This window comes from Anopheles moucheti, chromosome X, assembly GCF_943734755.1.
Source record: "Anopheles moucheti chromosome X, idAnoMoucSN_F20_07, whole genome shotgun sequence".
In the NCBI taxonomy this organism is placed as follows: domain Eukaryota; kingdom Metazoa; phylum Arthropoda; class Insecta; order Diptera; family Culicidae; genus Anopheles; species Anopheles moucheti.
Genome location: NC_069142.1, coordinates 10,076,333 through 10,083,786, shown reverse-complemented (window position 1 = coordinate 10,083,786; position 7,454 = coordinate 10,076,333). Strand labels below are relative to the sequence as shown.

At 41.2% G+C, this 7,454-nt stretch overlaps 1 protein-coding gene across 1 annotated transcript in view; it reads right to left on the bottom strand.

Annotated features, from left to right (window-relative positions):
* Positions 1-2,219: 2,219 nt before the first annotated feature.
* LOC128306729 (uncharacterized) overlaps positions 2,220-7,454 on the bottom strand; it is a 383,189-nt gene continuing 377,954 nt past the window's right edge. The window contains exon 7 of the transcript XR_008287594.1: positions 2,220-2,245. The gene's annotated coding sequence lies outside the window, so the exon portion shown is untranslated. The remainder of the gene's footprint in view (positions 2,246-7,454) is intronic.

Here is a 7,454-nt window from a genome sequence, read left to right as displayed (position 1 = left end):
TCTCGTCGATTATCGACGAATCTAATCGAATTAGAGTGAACCTTCAAGCGTCAAAGACGCGTTCATCCTACCAGCCGTGCGGAGTAACCCGAGCCAATTGAGCTGCTCGGAAGGTATTGAATGTCTGGCGGAATTTTTCCCTCGATACCTGGGTGATATTCTAGCCGGCTTCTTTTCCTTTTTTTTACACTTTTGTAAGAGTGTTTTGTGTGCAATAAATTAAACACACTCGATCGCCGTGTGCAAAACCCTGCTGGCCGAAACATTATTGAGGTCGCTCGCTATATTTCTTTATTTTCGCAATGCACACCACAACAGTGCGCGATTGCAATCGAGAGTTTAGTGAGAAGGAGAAAGAAAAAGAATAGATTTATAGAAGCGAAAATAAAAGCAAACACACACACGTTTAAGAGTCTCATTTAATTGAGACCTCACGGGGAAACCGCTGTGATTGTTGGATTGCGATTAACACGTCCTGACAGCTGTCAATTGCTGTTGTTGTTGACATGGTGTACTCTGCTTGGAGTAGTGTTTAATGGCTTCCATTATATGCATCATGGTTAAGTAAATGCAATATTGACACAAGAGCAATGTCAACCATCACAACGTTTCCAGATAGTAAATAATAATTCATTGCCGCTACTGACTAAATGATGGTGGAATGTCTGTATTCTTTAAGTTTCATAGCAAAAAAGGATGTATTTGTATTTTACTATACAGTTTAAATATACCATACATATTGAGTTGATTAATTCTTAACCACTTTTGTCTAGTTTTGTTACAAATAAAACAAAATAACTGCAAGAGTAATTGAATAAATCAATAAAAAGTCCATTTCATCACCAATATTAATATTTTATAGATAAGCAAGCTAGAGTAAGTAAATACCAAATATATTCTAATCATATGCTATACGAACAATCAATTTAGCAGAGATTTTTTACAACAAACTCATTTCATGCCGATGAGATCTGGTGGGACAATAGAAAGGAACCCCATTACCATCTATTATAGTCAAACTCATCGGGAAGGCTCTCCAAAAAAGGAAGGATGGAGATTTTTTGCTGGAATATCCAACAGAACAGGAGAAATGGAGATTTTGGGGGGAATTGATGCTTCTCCAATATGGGGGAAAATCGATACTTTACATATTTTGCTTATTGTAATCCCATCATTATCAGGAAAAAGGAAAACACGGGAAGGATTTAACAAATCAAAGGGTTTTACAAAAGGTTCGTCGCTTAACGTCGTTGGATTGAAATTTGCTGAAAGTTAAGGAGCAAACTTGACAAATCGTGAACTAAACAGAAAACAACACTTGCAAATAACGATGATTTTAATTTTAATCTATTAAAAGTTGAATTATTCCTTTAAATCTAATCGTCATCATCAGGTTTACTTGTTTATTTGCATCATAATATGTAAGCTATAAAATTTCGATCGAAAACAGTAGGAAAATGTGAAAATGACAGGAGTAACCTAGCGTGTATGTGTAGGAATTTAATTTTTATGGAAAATCTCCTTCCATTTCTTATTTTAGAGTCCATTTATATCTTTGAAGGTGAGGCAAACCTTCAGATGAATTAATTTTCACTCAAACGCATTGACGGCACGCATTAAACATTTAATTAACGTTAAAATGTTGTATGTGTATTATGTGCCTCGAAAATTTAGCTATCCATTTTTTTCCATCCAGCAGCTATTGCTATCCATGCGTATCAACACAAACGGCCAAGACAATCGCAAAAGTGGTCACAAAGAGAAAACTGTCACAAAGCGGAAAACATTTTGGAACGGGTGGTTTTGAAGAAAATGCGAGAAAGATAGAGAGAGAGAGAGAGAAAATATAATAAAAACATCTTTAAGAAGATTGACGTTGAGCGAAAAGATTACAATCCGATTACACACATACAGCGCTTGTGTGTGTGTGTTTTTTTGTTGTGTGCATGACCGGTTGGGAATGGAAATTGAAAAAAATGGTGCTTTGTGTTGAGTAAGGGTCTCTCCCCCCGGAAGGTTCACTACACGACAGGATGAATATTTATGCCAGCGACTGGCAGCAGTTCCGTACCGTTTCCTTTTTGCAACAATTTAGAATAAAAACGACAATAAGTCTGCTGACGCACACCTCAAACACGAAGGAATAACACATTCATGCTCATGTAACACCGGGACGCCTAATGGTATTTCTAAGCAATAGCTTCTCTCTCTCTCTCTCTCCCTCTCTCTCTCTCTCTCTCTCTCTCTCTCTCTCTTTCCCGTTTGCTTACTTGTCATAGCATTACACAACAGCCAACGGTGCCGCTTTGTTTGTGGAGTGTTTCACAAAGGCACAGTGGCCAGAAACAAAATGTTTGCAACGTCCCACACCGGCATCGGGCATTGGGGCAGGCATCCAGGCGCTGTGTGTATTGATTTTTGCTGGATTCAATTTCACCTAATATGGCTTGGTTTTTGATTTCGTTTGACACGTACTTTTGTTTCTCGGGTTTTTTTTTCAAACCCCCACTCTATGCCACGACCATTCCCCACCGGCATTGTTGCCCTTTTTCTTCCGTTCAGGGTTTATGGGGTGGTGAAAAACACATAGCGCTGTTCGATTTGTCCAGGTGTGTGAGGTTATTTGGCAGTAGCCACACCCAGTTTGGCAACGGTAACGCATGACAAGCCACGCCCCCTGCTGGTGGGCGGTAAGCGTTGTGTGTTTCTATGCGACAATTACAAAGTCAAGCATGAGTAAGTAATAAATCGTAGTCTTACACGGGCTAAAGTAAAGTAAGTTGTTAAAAATAATTAACAATTTTCTTTGCCATTGAAATTTTATAATGCAGCAGATTATTGATTAGCAGAACATTGCTAATATAAATAACTATTATTAAGTATTAATTTTATTTAATTTAAAAATAACTAAATATTATACAAGTAGGAAAGAATCGTTTGCTTGTTATAGCGCAATGTAAGCTTAATGAGAAATATAGAAAAGTTGATATAAATTTGAAATTGAAAACTAACGTCTTTTGCGACAATTTGAATAAAATCTCTCTCACTGGCGCTAGCGACATCTATGTGTGAACACCAGTACTGAGAGGATTTAGAGTTTCAACATCACAGTTTGGCTTCTTCGCTAGGTGGCGCTCGGTGCAGAGTTATGCTTTTTCATTTTTCACTTTTGCTAGGGGATGAATATGAAGGGGTTGAGGGGTGCGCGGTTTTGGTGTGTGCTGGAGAAGCGTTGAAACCGGTTTGGTGTGACAGTTAACCGACACCGACACCAACCATTTGCCATTTCCATTCAATAACCCCGCGCTTGGATCTTCCATCCGCCTCCCTGCCTGTCCCTTTTCGGGAAGGTGAATCCCGTGGCCATTCCGGGGGTGGGATGTACGGTGATCGCCGTTATGAAAGTTGCATTTCGTATGCACCGTGTGCGTGTCGCATCTTCATTTAAACCTCACCGTTTCGTTGGGGATGGGATGGGTGGGGTGGTCGAGGGGGTGACCGACCGAATTTAAATAAGTCACGCTCGATCCCGCAGACCACACTTCACGTTGGGTCCCCCCCCCCTCTCCCCCCTTCCCACAATCGCTTCTTTTAATCAGCGCGCTGGTCATGGATGTGAGTGAATGTACTAAAAATAGCTCACTTTACCGTTTTGCCCTTCGCGATGTGTTCGCCGGTGTGGAGAAAGCAAGAACGGGAGTGAAAAGGAAGGGTGATCGTTTTTTTCTGCACCCTGCCACCCATCGCGCTACAAACGTAATAAGATTCGGTGTGGGAACGTTCTTAGAAGATTAAAAAAAACCCAAATGATCGATAATTCACTCCAAATTGGTTAAAGCCCATCTTGTGTTCCTGGTCTAATTACACCTGCGCTATAAGGTACTCATTAGCAGTTGTGATATGTTTAGTCTTTGAAACACATGTTTGAATTTCCACGCTCTGTAGCTAATGTGTGCCGATTAATGTGGCATTGATTTCAATTCTCAATTCATGAATTTGTTCGTGCTGATTCCCAAAGTTGGATACAAAACAATTATTACCATTATGTGCTTCTAATCAGTTTGCGCAGAAATATCCACAATTTAGCGGCAAAACACGATGGAAATAGTGTTTTCCACGCTGGAATTTTAAAATTGTTGGACGCCACCAATCAAGAGTCATCAAGGATTATCTCCCAGTCGTAATAAAATAGAGTTGAATGTGCGTTCGGAAACATTAGCGTCTGGAGGTGTGTAACAGCATTAAAGTTTTGTTTGCTTTTGTGTATAAAAGAGTGGGCGACTGTAGAAAACTGTAAAAATGACAATTATGAATTTACATTGCATACATTTAGGCGTTTATCTTTAAAATGCAAGAATAAAATGAGCGGCCTAAACTACATTTTTTTGCTACATTTATTTGTTAAACAATCCAGTCAACAATCTGTGTATAAAATAATGACTAATTAATTATTATTTCACAAAACCTCTCTTTCCGCTCACAGAATATTAACGCTGCGTGCAATGCGATTGTGCAACATGATTTGAAGAAAGCTTACGCTATCGGACATAAAAATAAATTTAAAAAAAAAACGCTACGCGACGCTTATTAGCATTTCAAGAACCGAGGAGCGAAAAAAGGAAAATGGAGTAAAGACGCGGGTAAACTGCAGCAAGACGCTGGGCTTTAGCGCCGTTCCGGTGATTCGCGTCCGATTAAAAAAACCTTCGGGCGCCTCACCGTTTCAGGGCCGAATCCGATCACCGGTGATCGGAACGATTTCGACAAAGAGGCTGGCGCCGGCATTCAAACTCCCTCCTTCTCGTCTGCCACCCCGCAACTACTACTCACCCTCTTACTGACCCTTTCGTTGGCGCTTCTACCTTCTCCGGGGCCGTGCTTTTCCCATCTTCCGCGTTGTGGTTTAAGGCCATCGAGCGGGTGAGCATGGGGGGTTGGAGGGTGGTGGAGAAGAGGAGGCTTTTATTGGGGCTTTCGCTTTCTCGCCCCCGATTTGTCTCGTCCTGACCTTCAGCGTGGCACATCTCGCGTGCCGTTTTCGCTTTCGGGGAGCTTGTCGGCCGCGAGCCGAACAATAATCATCCACCAGACAATAAAACTAGCCACCGATCAACCCCCAGTTTCCTACCCGGCAGGCCGGTTTGTGGGGTTGGAATTTAGGAAGGCAAAGTTTGAACGAAAAAAGGCACTAAACCCCCGTTCGATTAACGCAAAAAACCGATTCTGTGTGTGAGTGTTTTTGTTTTTGTTTGTCCGTTGTTATATTTAACTCTTGTTTTGCCATTCTTTTGTGTGTGTTGTTTTTCTTTTCTATAAAGTCTCTTAAAAAAATCCCCCCTTGCCTATTTCCACCACCCACCGTTCCTCGAGCTGTCGATTAAATGCGCACCTTTTTGCATAAATGAAACGCGCGCTCACACACATTCAAAAAAAGCCATTCAAATCCTTTCACTTCGGCGAGACCTTCCCTTCTTGATGGGTTTCGATGTAATTTTTGCACCCCGATCGCATATTACATGATGCTCAATTATTTCATCGCGATCGCAATGTCTCCCCCGCGAGCTCGAACCTTACCCACCTCCCTATCGTCTCCCCACCTGCCCACCCCTGTCCATCTGGGCGCACCATAATCGCAGCATGCCCGGTTGGGTTGGTTTTGCTTTGGGTTGCCGTGGCATTGGCGGTGAAACCATCCCAGCAATGCAACGCGGCTGTCGGCAGGCGTCTGCATGCGGGCCGTGAGGAATTTTATTATTCGCCGCGAGTTTTCACGACCTGACAACCGATTTTACAATCGGCCCGGTCTATCCAGATTACGGTACAGTGTGTGCGATGGTTGTAGGTGTGTAGGTACAAATATATATGTTTTTTTTTTATTATTTAAATGATTCTTTCCAAAAAGCGGCATTTAAAGAATATTTTGAATGGTAATAAAGTAAAGGTGCTTATCTAGACGCATTTTGTTTTTTGATTAAAAGAATATTTTTTTTTATATTACACCAGGCAACACTTACTGTAATATTCTAATTTTATGGTTTAATATTTAGGATTAGTGTCTGCCAAGAACCCTACCTGTTGATCAGATCCAAAACGAAACATAATACTTGATTAGTAAGCTTATTTACAGCAGATTTGACCCAGCGCGTCTTAGCAGCCGAAAAAAGATAAGCAGATTGCATACCTTTAGGCTGCGCAACGCGAAAGGTATTAATCCTGTCGCGGCACAGCAGATTAGCACCGTGCATTGTTACAAATGTGTTAGTGTTGGGAAGTGTTTCAAACGGTACATACTAGCACAACACCGTGGGACGTTGCTGATTGCTCTCTCCCGCCATGTTGATTGCTGCTGATTGATTGATAATAAACCGTTTGATTGATAGTTTGATTGCAGATTTGTAATTGTTCACAATGTTTTCAACAACCAAAAACACACACACACACACACACTAACACACTGAAGATGTTCTACTGGTGCGCTGTACACAACACTGCACTTCACAGCACTTGATCGCTCGATGTGACCATTCACCCAACGCCGCTAAATGTGAACTGAAGGGTCTGGAGATTTTTGGATAATTTTACTCCCGTTCAGGAGGTTTTCGTGTAACGGACAGATTGTTGGATGCTGTGACAATTTGGTTTGTAAAGGGCGCCGGGATGGGCATACTGCGGGATGACCTAAACTGGGGTAAAATTCGCGTACGTGCGTACGATCGGGCAGGGGTTGCCAGTAGCGCTCTGCTGCACGATTTTTGCCAGAGGAATGGTTCAAAAAGAGAATAAAACAAAGAAACTCGATGATGAGTTTATGAAACAGACAATTTTATTACATATAATATTTTGTATAACATTTTATATTAGAATGTGATTTAATCCTTACGTTTCTACGTTGTTTTTTAGCAGAGAAATAATAGTGATGGGTATATTGACTTTACTCCTGGTCTTATACTTATTCATTTTTATGAAGTCAGTGATTCAGTCGCTGCAATTCGATTTCTAATTCGTAGTTCTAACTTTAATATACTATTGACCCAACTAGATATCTTATTCGGTGTATTGTTCTCACTGAAACAGAGAGTAGTAAGAATGGCAGTTCTCTCCGGAAAATATCATGCCTCAGATGACTCTTTATTGCAGGCATTAGAGGTGACTTATAGAGAGAAAGCTACTGTTACTTTCTCTCTATACTAGCGAAGAATAGGTACATGCGTTGAAAGAGAGTCATTAGAGCCCGCTCTTGAAGTCGAAATTAACTTCAACTCTCTGAAGAGTCGTGAGTAAAGAATATGAAGAATCGCTCTGAATGACTCTCGATTTGTGAGTCGACTCCTTTTCATCCATCGCTATATGCCAAACGTTGTTCTTGGAGATAATGTGACGATACTAAAGAGATGGTTAATAACCAGTCATAATCAACCCAGAGCAACCCCTGCAGTTCTAACCGCGGTGGTGCG